Source organism: Bradysia coprophila, unplaced genomic scaffold (genome assembly GCF_014529535.1).
Source record: "Bradysia coprophila strain Holo2 unplaced genomic scaffold, BU_Bcop_v1 contig_232, whole genome shotgun sequence".
Lineage (NCBI taxonomy): Eukaryota > Metazoa > Arthropoda > Insecta > Diptera > Sciaridae > Bradysia > Bradysia coprophila.
In genome coordinates, this window is record NW_023503493.1 from 22,384,829 (window position 1) to 22,398,937 (window position 14,109).

A 14,109-nucleotide genomic window follows, 5' to 3' on the forward strand; every position below is an offset into this window, starting at 1 on the left:
ATCATCGAAATCATATTATGGAACATTTGAGACCTCCATCATATTAGACAAATATTTGATGTTTTTTTTAAACGTTTATATATCTAACTTTGTCTTGATTTATGCTTTCTGTCAACAAGACGTCAATATTTGACTTGCTTTCGTCTACATGTTCAATGCATGGTGTATATAGTCAGAGTTAGTTTATTCAGATGAGTATAAAATGGTGCATTGTAGTTATATTCGACAAATTCAACCATTCGAAACGCTGTGTGTTATTGGCTTTAAATACAAATTCGGTTTAAACTCTGATGGGAAATATTTTGTTTCATTTTCGACAATGTAATGATTGATAAATTAATTATACAAATGAGAGGTCAGAATCAACATTTCCTAATATATTTTTGCCGGCTGATGGGTATCGTTTGTTTTTCTTTCTTAATAATTTGGGTATTTCTTAAATGGGACTTAAGAATAATATTTATAATGGAAATACTTGCCAATTTTCATGTTGTAATTAAAACTGGTTCATCCATTTATCATTTACGGACAGTTGTATCATCGACAGTATTCAATGAGCTGTGAATAATATGGATTCATATAGCAAGAACTATGTTAAAAACGTATGAAGTAAAAGATTTCTAATCAATCCATTGAAATTAGTTCGATCAAAAGAAATGTTTATTTTTGCTGGTTTATATCCCACAAAAACCTCAAAAGAGGAAAAGGTGACGCTAGTCTAGTAAAAATTAAACTTCCAAAACATTTGATATCAGTTTTTTTGACGCATTCTACGCCTAAACGTAATCACATTTAAACAAGAAAATGTGTCGACGAAAATTTTACCGATGAGACTTTACAACGAAAATTTAACAAAAAAAAAATGCGTTAACTCTATGATTACCAATTTACTGCAACTAAGTATGTGCCATATAGGCCTAAATACAATAAATACAAAAAATTAAAAGACTTTCCAAGATGGCTGCTGTCCACCATTTTTTCGGACATTATAACCCTAAAACAAATTCCACATTGAAACATGAAACCTGAAATTCGAAAATGATCCAAAAATTTTGCGGAGAAACACATTTTTCAAATTCATAATTTCGCGCATATTTTTTATGAAGCACGGCAACACTGATCTACTACACAATCATTATAATAGAAATGTAGCTGTCATATTTTGGTCATATGAATGAAATAATGGCTTTCATATAAGTGTGTTTTTTGGAAATGTACATCAAAATGTTTAAATTAAATTTACAGAAATTAAGTGCATAACTTCCATAAAATTTATTGATTAGCCGGTGAAAAAGTGTTAAGATTGAATTAATATAAATTTTAGCAAAAGTGCCTGGGCAGTTTTCGTAGACAAATGTAGTGTCACAATACGTGTATCAAACCCACGTGAAACATTTCTATTAACTCGAATATGGTGAAAGTGCTGAAAATGTGTGAAGATGCTTCAATTTCAAGTTGTGTTTTCTCCTGATGTGGGTAACCATTTTTAATGATCTATAGCTCGTTGAACTCGCATTGAAGAGTTTGAACATAATTTTTTTTTATTCGGTTCAGTATGGAAAAGTTAAAATGTTCCTTAGTCTCCCGTTGGTTGTTCTTTTTTCTTTTTTTTGGAAGGCGACTAGCGTCACAAACCTCCGCTATCGCTTCGGTTTATGATGGATTTTAATGACGAGATCACTATTATGTTGATTCAGTTTATAATACGTTCACTGATTGCCCCTTGGAGCATCTGACATTACTCGACATTACTTGCCTTCACATTTTCTTCTCACCTCTACAATTACGTAATAAGCAGATCTCCTGATAAAATTCTGACTGCAAAAGCGCTGAAAATTCTAAACATTTTCGTATGTTCATTCCTATTCTTCCGGTACTTCTATTGATCTGAAAATTGTGTCTGTCAACAATAGCAAAGAGATTCCATGTTATTAGGCCTATGAGATTTTTACATATATCAATTTGCTACGCCGGAATAATTATTGTAATTATTGTTTAATGCTTCAACAACCAATTTAATCTTTTACTGTTGACGCAACGACACATCTTCAGCAGGAAGGTAACAATCTTTTCTCCGCGCACATTTCTTTCTTCTTTTTCGCTGTACATATAATTTGCATTTTGTAATTATGTTGTCAATACAGTGACTTTGACCGAATAAAACGGAATACAATGAGCTGGTTTATATGCGCAATTTTTGGTTGAGTTACTTACACAGGGAATCATCTTGTGATTTCGTGAACATTTTTTTCTACAGAATTCTGTTTGAGATCTGAGAGAATGTTTTGTCGAATACTCAGGTTCGGCCTGAAAATTGAGACGTTATGATTATACACAGGGAACATACTTAACTGAAATATATTCGTAGGCATGCATAATTGACTATTTAATAAACGTAGTAAATTAGTTTTATGCAAACACACATTTAAAGTGATTGGAAACATCGTCAGTAAACGTCGGCAGTAATTGTGTTAATTATTTTGAATTAATTATCCATTTGCTTAATCTAGCACATTAAAAAAGGTGTGCTGAATATTACACCTGATTTTTTTTATTGATCAGTTTGTCTCTCGAAACTCGATAAAAATTTATTGTCTGAGTTGATTACGAGCTCGGATGAGAATAATATTATTCGAAAGAAAATATCTCCAATATCAACATGATGATCAACAATTTCTCAGGTGAACAATGTACCCACAATGTTCATTGAGTCGACTTCTACTTGTATTTTTTTAGGAATATGGCTTTAGATTCGACCAATTTAAATATGTATTTACTAGGTATGTCACACATATATTTACGAATACATGGTAATGAATTCACCAGCTACAACCCATGGTTTATTTACATACACATTTCAAGCCGTGTTCGAGGCCAATTACAAACTTTTTTTTCTTTTGTTTTCATACTTCAGATAAGAACTCGAATAACCGGTGAGTATAAATGGAAAAAATCAAATTGACGAAACAGCCTGAATCCACAAATAAGACACAGGAATTGATTCTAGTCGCACCCATATGGCCTCTTATATTGTAAAATGTTAAAGATTATTGAAGTACTAGATTATAATAAGACACGTACATGATACATCAATGTAAGTGACGCTTTGCTCAATATTTTACAATTACAATTTCGTAGGTCTGTGCTTCCAAGTTTTTATTTTTACTTTGAAACTACCGCCCCTCTTCGTGTTGGACTACAACCTTCCCGTCAAAATAAAAATTTGGAAGATTTGACGGGTTGTACTATACAACAACTGACGTAATACAATTTTTTATTATATCAGAATAGGTCTGACAGCGGTTAATCAAAAGATCAAACCTAAAAGTTTTATCTATATACATAGCCAAAAGCCTATGCTTTTATATGCCAATATGCTTAAAAATCCATAGTCACATTATAACTACTTAGGAGCAGCACCACTCTTATCTACACAGTTTTCAAAATAAAATTTCAAGCATTTTTTAATAGCTAGTCGAACAATAGAAGTGTGAGATTATAAAAAAACATATTTTGCTAGCGCGAAATTAACTGATAAATATTATAATTAATTTATTTGATTTATGTGCTAACGACATTTACGGTTATTGAAAATTCGATATTTTTTTTCCTTCTTCTTCATATTTTAAATAAATACCACCGAATCAATGGTTAAACGAAATTTTAATAAAAATATTAAGAGGCTATTATGTTTCATCACCTTTAGAAAACTGGTCAGTAAAATCTTGTTAGCATAAAAAATAAAATTTATTTACAAAAACAATTTCGACTATCTCTCACATTTGTAAACGAATAAATTTATAACATTTATTTAGTTATAAAACATTGATTGATTTATGGTCAACCATGCTTTAAAGAGATATTTTAAATTCTAATGTGCAGAGTGGACTGGACTTCTACATACATTATGAAATTTTTGTTTTATTTTAGAAGTCAAAACAGGAGAACGAGAGATCAATGTCTTCTAAGAATTGATTTATTCATTTTTATTTAGAAAAAAAATATTTTAAATATTTATCAGTCATTTAAGTTTGTTTTTGTTAATTTTTATTTCCCTCACACTGGTGTCGGTTATTAAATTTGAGGAAAAAAACCGCAACAAGAAAAAGTCGAATAAAAAGTCAAAGGCAACCAAACATCAAGCAAACAAGCAAGATAATTTAAATAAAACGATCAGCATTTGTGTATAAAAAGCGAGTCTTTCACATCATCAAAGAGGAGTTATGACAATTTAGTCGCTTCTCGTTCCTATAAATTTCGTATTCCGGGAATCACTAAATAATGGTGTTCTATATCCTGTTTTGTATCAGATTTTGAAAGTATTACGCATCGCAAAGGTCGTATGAAGAAAGTAATACTAGTCTACTGAAGCAAGACTAAGAGACTTCAGTTGTTAAGGTCTTTATTCAGTGGCGGATGAACAAACTTGGCCCAATTGAACTTTTTACATACTTCATGAATCATAAGCAATGCTTGTAGAAGAGGTCCATTTATGTGTCTACACTACCTGGTGTCCCGGCCCTGGATCATTTTATGTATACTTTTGTGAATCATGTATTCATGTTTCATTGAAAAAAAATGATGCAAGCGGTTTCAATGGTCGTAAAGTTTAGATTGCGTGCGGTTCACTTTTATTCACAACTCTTCCGACCTGGCAGTCTGGCAGTCTTTAAAAAGTGTCCATCTCTTTCACTTCTTCTTCACATTCCATTTCTAAGTATCGCAACAAAAAAATCCGAAAATAAAACTGGAATATAACTAAGTTCTTCAGCATTTTTATATGTTATCTCAGAAATTTCACATACAAAAATACCTTTTACCATAACTGAAACTATACTATCGTTTGAAACATAAAAGTACTTAACAACTTAGCGAAAATCAGTAGAATAAAGCCGGTAATTATACCTCTTTCTGGTACATTTATGCGAACGTAATTCGCTATAATTCTGGCGAAGAAATTAAAACTTATGCTATTAAGGATACATTAAAATTTGTAACAATTTCAGCGGCATATAAGACATAATACATAAGATATGAGAGCAATATAAGCAGAATATAAACGTCTCGACATTATGCATTAAAACGTAATTCTCGACTTATTTGTGTGTGTGGTCTACTGAAAACCATAAATTCTAAATAAGAAATACTTTTGCGGTAATTAAGACGCCGTTTTGTTCGAAAGAAATATGTGACACAGAGTGTGTACAAAGTGTTGTATATTATAAGGTTGAACATGAATTCATTTATATTATACAATGTCGTTTTATCATGGGTAAAGTTGTCGGAACGGAGAGGTGTTGCTCGAGCAGATTATTTAGAAAATATATACCGGTCTAACCATTGCTCTTGTCGTAAATTTTTTTTAGATAAATGCATGACGGTCGAGGTTTTTTTTTTTGTTAGATGACTGACACTAAATACTAGACAAATGCGTACTAAATATGAACAAAATGTTTTCGTTAACAATGAAGTGTATATTCACTACATATAGTCTGTAGGTGGAACTAACTTACATTAAGAAATATCGGCAGTAATCGTGAAAAATGAAAAGAAAAATCTTAGCAGATGAATGATGGTGAATTATTAACCGAACGTATGTGTATAGGTATAAGTTGAAGCATGTATCTCAGGCTGTTCGTAATGTGAAAAGTGAGATGCCTTTTAGATCATAATTGTTTCCTTTCACTCAAAATATTCAAGGTAACACAATATCGTGCTTACGTAAATTAAGACCGGAGTGTTGTTGTAAATCAAAATAATGGTACGCTTATGGCTTATCTTTGCATATTCGAAAAAGTAAAGAAAAAAAAATCGATCGTACAAAGTATATTATACATACAGGTCAGGTGCAAGATATTCTCATTTTATTTTCGTAAATAACACAATTAAGACTTTCATTATGCCATTGTCCAATGTAGCCTTAATGAAATCATCATAAAAGTTGGTTTCATTTACTAAAAGGCAAACAATATAACATCCACGCCGTATATATAGCAATAGCTTTCTCACAGTATCATATGAATGATATTTTATACTCAGAGCAGTTGGTGCTAATTAGTGGAGATAATATTTTACGGAAAAATTGAAAAATATTAATAATCAAGAATTAATACACACAACACAAGAATATTATATTCAAAGAACATATCAAAAGAAAATGAAACGGTCTCGAAAACGGTTTACAATTATTATATTGTTGACGGAGAAGTAAATATATTACCGTCAGACAGCACCTGACATAATAAATTTATTTGAGAAATATACTTACTTAATTCACGTTTTAATTCTCTTTTGTTGATTAAATTTTTATTTTTAAGTGAAATTTTGCTAATAGATTAAAGGCATTTTATTTATGCGTTACTATATATTAATAAATTATGATTATTTGTGAACCAAAATGTTCCAAGCAGGAAATTTTCCATAAAAATTTATTGAAATAAACTCAACTCAATTTAAGTTTGCAATTGGTTAGCAATCTACAGTTTTAATTGTTCAACATCGTTCTACCTGTTGTCAACAAAAGAAGCATAAAGAGTGTCGTTTCACTCACACGTACGTTTGGAATTGAAGAAACGTATAGACAATAGTCCCAATAGTCCAAAACCGCAGTCGTTTGTTTAATTTTCATGTTTGCGTCTTGGCTGGTGGTGAAGGTGCAAAAGTCGAAAAAGGGTGTTTTTTATACGTGATTTACTTCCGCTGAAGACGATGGACACACATGTGTGGCGGCTCGTTGGATAGGTACTGTCCAGGAGACCCGGGGCAAAGACAGATATCAAATGTGTACTCAAGCACTATTCAAAAATAACAAAAAGTATGTATCAGTCAAAGGCCGGAAATTTTGATGAGCTTTATTAGGTGATATTTTGTACCTGGTGACTGTTGTTGTACAGATCAGTGGTTGCCCTGATAGAGGCTTAACCCGAGCTGGGTTAATTATACAATTATACCTCAATTGCCATAGAAGTGAAAGGTTTCAGGATACTTTTTTGGGTATAAAGCAAATGTCTTCCTCCACTCGAAAGCAAAATATTGATTTTAGAAAAATACACGAATTATGCTGTTTTTGATGTCTGCATCCAATGATCTAACCATAAACATTCTCCAGGTGCGAGATATCACCTTTTGAAGTTCATCAAAATTTACGGCCTTTGACTGACACAATATTTTTGTTATTTTCGAACAATGGCACAGAACATGTAAGATATCTATGCTTGCCCCGGTTCTCCTGGACAGTACCTATCCAACGAGCCAACACACATGTGTGTCCATTGTCTGTAGCGGCAGTAAATCCCGTATAAAAACACCCTTTTTTCGACTTTTGCACCTTCACCACCAGCCAAGACACAAATATGAAAATTAAACGACAGCGGTTTTGGACTATTGGGGCCAAGGGCTATCTGGGCATATGAACAAACCGCCGCGAAAAAATAGCTCCGACGGAGCCTGGTCCACTTTCAAAAAAATCCCTCTTTGTATTTTGAGTTGATGCAAAATATTTTACACGCGTCGATGATGCAGAGTGATCTTTGTTTACTGAATTATTGGTCATCCCAGAATTGCTTATTTGTCAATGCGTCAAAGTCTAATTACGTCTTGTTCAATCGTACCTCGTGGAATCTTCAGAGAATTTTGAACTGATCTGCGATGGTGAACCTCTTTCGCGGAAGAGAGTTGTGAAGTGCCTTGGGCTCTACATTAATGAAAGCTTCACGTGGAATGACCACTTGACCGAAGTCATTAGGAAAATCTCACCAATCATCGGTGTTTTCAGGCGTCTGAGGTTTCTGATACCAAGACGAGCTCTGTTCGTTTTATATTTTTCTTTCGTGCACTCGCACTTAAATTACTTGAATCCGATTTGGAATACGGCACCAATTGGGGCATTGAATGATCTGTTACTGCTCCAGAAAAGAGCGCTGCGTAATATGCACGGTTTGAATTCCAGAGATTCTGTCAAGGCTATTTCAATGGATCGATTCTACCGATCCATCATTTCAATGCCCTTCAGACAGCAATGCTAGTTTTTTCTTTGAGAAACGACCTGATGAAGCATGATGTTGAAGTGAGAACGAATGGTGACATCCATGACCACTCGACGAGAGGAAGAGGTCTCCTTCATCCTTCGTTTTCCCGAACTGGCTTTGGACGGCAGGCAATAGATGTCCGTGGTTTCTGTTTTTTTAATAGTTTACCATCGGCATTACGTGATTCAAATAGCGTGACAGCTCGATCTGAAAAGTCATCTGCTCGGTATTTTCAAGTCATCTCTTGACTATGTCTTCAGTTGGTGAAAGTACAACTACGTCGTTTCCTGTGCTAAGACGCTGTTCTGCTTTGGTTAGATATATTCTTTTTTTTGCTGTTTTTATATTTAAACGAATTTCTAGTTTTAATTTTAATTCGATTCATTTGATTTAGATAATTTCTAAATTTTAGACTAATTTCTTAGTTTTTTCGATTTATTGATTTAGTTTTTTTTTGTTTGTTTGTTTTTTTTTCTATGTAATTGATTGATTTATGATGGATTTAATTTTAGTTGATTGAAAGTAGCATTTAAATGATTTAAAAGTAACATGTACAGGCTCTGAGCCTTCAATGTTTTGAATGGAGAATGAATTAAAAAACCCTCTCTAGCAACCTAACAACATTCAGTAACCTAGCTACATTATTATTATTAAGGTGGTAAGGTGGTAAAAATACAAACAAAGAAATAATGTGGTATTTTGACAGCGTCAAAACGAAGTTTGTTTGCTAGAGAGAGTATTGGTTAAGGAATCTTATACACTAAAGAATGAAGTGAAAAATTCACAATGAAAAACCGACTTTTCTTTTATGATCTCACTTTAGATTGTTTAGATTGTCTTAGTCTGACAGTGTGTGATCCTCGTTGCATCTTATCTTCTTCCCTAATCCTAAATGGATGAGAACGTACCAGAGAACAAAACTGGAGTTTCCTCTGAATAAATAAGACAAACATGTTTGCTAAAAATGCTTTGCAACATTGTGTTACATTGATAAGCTATAGGCGCCACACATTAAGTGAATTTTTTTTGTACGTTGAAATCTGTGTACTTGTTTGAAAAGAAATAATTGAATTTTTAATATAATGCCTTTTAACACATCGTAAACCGTAAAATGAAACGGCTTCTGGTTATTGCTGAATATACAGTTTTATGAACCGAGCAATATACAACCTAGGATACAGTCAACACAGGGAGTAACGTACTGCACACAGTTTTGTCGTTCATTTCCCATAACCATTTGCGTTTAGATTGGATAAGAAAAATTTTGATTATTCACACTTTTTCGCTTCGCTACCAAACGAAAACAGCACCATAACAAAATAAAAGAATTTCGTTTCTTTGAATGTTCCAAACAAGGGAACTGCAGTAAATTAAGAAGACATAAATTTTTTTTGTTTTTAAATACGTCCGTTTAATATGTGTAACTCAATACCGAAAGCAGCCGAGTTCGTCGTGGAGGATATGTGGATGGTGTTCTTTTAGCGCCATACACGATATCAAAAAAGATTAACTGTAAAGATTCACTTCTCGAGGTCGCGAGTTAAAAATATCTATCATTAATACAGTCACTATATCATTTATCATAAAGTGTAGTCTCGTATGGACAAAAACGAGAGATTTATGTTGATCTGCTCAATTTTTTTTATGGAAAATAATTCCGAAAAAAAAATTCAAACTAAGAAAAAATCTCAAAAAAGAAAAATCTAAATCGTAATGTGCTCAGCTCAGTCAGTTGTGAAAAAGTGTTTTGATAATTAGTGTTATAGAGATGTTGAACTGAGTAAATCAACAGAGCTCGTAGAACGACGAATACATTTACTGTAAAATGAGAAAAGACCTACAGCGATGTCTCTCCGGATATCAAATTACGCTATTGGCATTTTTATGAACGAAACGAAACCAAAAAATTCATGAGCTTTGGAATAGTGACAGTAGATATACAATAATGCCCTTAAATATTAGGATTTTGTGTATTATATTATATGGGTTTTGTCGGCAGTGAGTGTGAAATTTTAACAAGACTGAATATTTCATCACGACAAAATTAATTGCTTTGGTGTTTGCTTTTCTTTCTTTCGTTTTTTTTTTGGTGATTGTGCAGAGTGTAAAGTATAATTATCAAATTAAATCGAGTTCGTTGATTTATATATGCGTAAAAGGGAAGGAAATTTGCTGCATTTAGCGTATGCATGCATTCAGAATAACTATTTCTTTAAAAAACATAATGCAAAAATGGGATGATTTGGCTCAATAATAAATTCTAACTTTCTAACTGGAAATATCTAAGTAATTAATCCTGTCGGTCTTATTTATCTTCATTACTGACTTCCTATTAATCATTTGTAATTTTCTTTTCGTCGCAGCTGACTTTGCCTGATTTCAAACGTAAGTCGTTTAAACTTGTATCCGAAACTTCGGATTTTCTCTCTTTGAAATCATAACTCTAAGTTCTCTTAAAAATTTTCTGATTAAAACTTACGTATTGGTTCGTTCATGACTCTAAAAGTACTTCAAATACAATTTCTGAATAATTGAAATTCGGTTTCTCGGTTTGTCAGCACTTGTATGATTGTTGATTTTTAGAGTCGAAGTCTATTACTTCTTTTGATCTAAGTTTTTTTTTATTAAATTGAAACATACAATTGTTAAAAGTTTCCTATGTGCAGAATAAGCACCAGCTGAATATCACCAGCTGATCTACTTACACACACTTACCGTATGATAATCAATCAAAACACATTCTGAACAATTTGTTTACTTCAATCATACGTGTTATGTGCGCGCATACATGACGTTAACGTAGAAATGCACTGTGTGTAGTAGGTTGTCTTTGAATTGTTTACAATATAAAGTGTTTTGTTTGTACACCAGCTGGTGCTTATTCTGCACATATGAAACTTTTTACAATTAAAATCTATTATTTCAGTCGCTCGAACCAGGGCCGTATCTAGCGGGGGCGCAGTGGGCGGAGTTGTTTCACCTACGAAATTTTAGTACCTGGCTTATGGCTAAAATTTTCCACCGATTTCAACAAATCATTTTTAAACTGAAAGCTGAAAAGAATTTTTAATTCACATATCGACCGACCCGTCGTTCAATAAATAGGGTAAAAAAATTGATTCGTAACAATCACTACAAATATTACACAATGAAGTTTTATGTTTCAAGAATGAGGTCCTAGCAGCTAAGACTTAGCTAACACTTTCTGAGTTCATATAGCTTTAGCTTTGCTCAAGTTCTTTCGGCTTCTGATAGTAATTGGGAGTTTCCAGCTTTTGTCATAACACGCAGTTTCTGTTGTTTTATACAAAATCTTTTACTTCATTTATTGAATGCTGAATTCATTTTGCTCTATATAGAGGAACACCAGCAGTAAATCATTGTTTTTATTTTGTTAATGTTATCAATATCAAATGACTGCTCATTTCGTGAAAATTGACATCAAATTTTATTTTCAAGTCGAATTCAGAAATTTGTCAATGCATTTCCTACCCAAATCTCTGGCATTATATTCATCCTATTTATACTTAAAACTTTCGAGAACACACGAAGCATGTTTTTCGAATCCAAATTTATATCCTAGATTTCTACCATTCACTGCGACGATTTATCCTAAATTTTCGATCGACACATACGTGAGTTATACACATAAACCAGCCAACCATTTTCTGTGTAATTTGCACAAGGGGAATTATGGCATTAGTTCATAATATACACAAATCTGTGTACTAATCCGACCAAATTGAATCTGTAATTGAAATGTTTCGACTTACGTTTAGATAGAAAATATTTTGTTTCATGATATAACGACTATACATGGACTACACGACATGATGATTTAGTTGTAGTTTTATTTCTCCAATTGTGAAAGCAATTTAGAATGGAATTTTGATATTATTTGCACTTACACGGCTTACACAGATCGATGAGCAAACAGGAAGTCTGTCCTATATTGGAGGACTTTTCAAAATACTTTTCAGTTGATAAAATAGGTGTGGAGAGTCCCGGTAATGTTGGCACTAGAATTTGAAAATATGAAGACTAAACATCAGGCTGGAAATAAGGATACTAGTGATCATTAGCGTTGTATCATTAGAACAAAGTAATTCCAAATCTTCCAATTATAATTGAAATCCGTTAACAATAAAAGCTGAACAAGCTTTACTAAAATGGCCATCTTTGCAAACATTTCATTTTCTATGTTGTATGTACCTTGAAGTACTATTTAGTTTTTCTATATTCGGCGTTAACTACCCCCAAAACATGACGAAAAATCATTTGTCAACAATCAGTTAGAAATTCTACACAAAAAAAAGAAAATTTGGGTTACGAGACAGTGGTAAGTATACGAACGTGCGTACAAAAGGGTCATATCAGCTTTTAAAACCGTCATCGCGATAAAATTTCTCTTAGTCGAAAATATGGCTTCTTGATTAGGTGGAAATTAGATTCTTTGCAATAATTGTATATAACACGCGACAAAAATGGCGTCCGGAAGTGGCTGTCAACTGAGTTGTAACATGCAATACCTGTGTGCCGTAGTGTTGAGTTATATCATGAAAGCTGAAACTTTAATTTTTCATATTTCTTTTTGATGGGTAGATGGGTAATAGAGGCCATAGGTACTATATACATGGACTAGCGACTAAGTACATGTTCCATGCTTTACAGCTATTTATAGAGGATTTTTCCGAAATAAAATATTTCATTAAACTTTTGTTGGATTAAGGTTTTTTTTTGTCCGTATTTACCTACGCGCTACATAAAAAGTAAAGGGGCGGTGAGGACGCAGTTACGAGTGCTAATTTATAAATTACGTGATAACACTGTCGAAATTACTTAGCATTAACGTTTGATTAATAAAAATATAGATATCGTTGAGAGATAAAGTCGTACCGAGCTCGTAACATTAATTAAGCAATGAAAGGGGAACTACTTATCCCATACATACAGTCATGATGATTTTTCAAAATTCTTGTTATTTTGTTGTGCAGTTATACCTGGCACACCGTTCCCTGTTGTTTTTTCAGTTAGGCTTTGTTGATGGGAAAGACAATTCTTTGGATAAATAAATTTGCATTTGCTTAATTCCTACGCAATTACCATTTATACCGCTCCCTGTTCTTTATAAAATTAATCTCGATGTAAAATAATTACAGAAGAGGCAATAAATATGTTGTCAAAATTATACGAAAGAATTGAATTTTTAAGTCAACAACTTTTCGGTTTAATTTCCATTTCTAAAAAACAAATATTACAATCCTCCGTTGCAAATGTAGGTACTACAACATTGTGCACCACGATGACTGACAATGTTTCAATATATTAAACTAAAACATTCAAAAATTTTTAATGAAATAAATGCAAGTGTTGTTATAACAAGCCATTAACTATTAGTGATGGGTGTAAGGTTACCCGATCCACTTCCTTCTTATGTTATAGCGTCTTATCATAGCGATCTTCATTACATTAGTCTTTGAACGCTTCGCTTCATTTAGATATATATTCATAAATAATAAAACAGGGTGGTCAAGCTATGAATCGTATAATATTATGCAAATATTGACGATCTTTAAGGATCATGGTGTAAATGTGATGCATATAAATTACACCAATGTATTAAATTTCAGAAGAAAGAAAGGTAATTAAAAGCGGTTTTGTCGCTTGAATGAATGTTACCGTCTCATTTTGTTGCTTGACCTTTTATACACGGCAAACGTATCACCATAAAACGACTCAATCTATCACTTCTGTATAGCATGGCACTTTTTTTGTAATTTGATTTACCGAACCTACCTAATTTACCGATGAAATTACCGAAACCTATTTTTTATTGACAAAATTACCAAAAAAAAAATTCGGCAAATTTGTCAGTAAATTAGGTAAATTATGCTATTTCATCAGTAAAGGTAAATTCGGTAATTCAAATTGGAACTGTGTAATAACATTTTAACCTTTGACCTTTTAACCTTAACCTTTGAAAGGGTCACGATAATCGAATCATTCTTCGGTATCAATCCTATTCAAGCAGAGGGTGTTCATGACAATCAAAAAATATGTCTGTCTGAAGACAATAAAATGT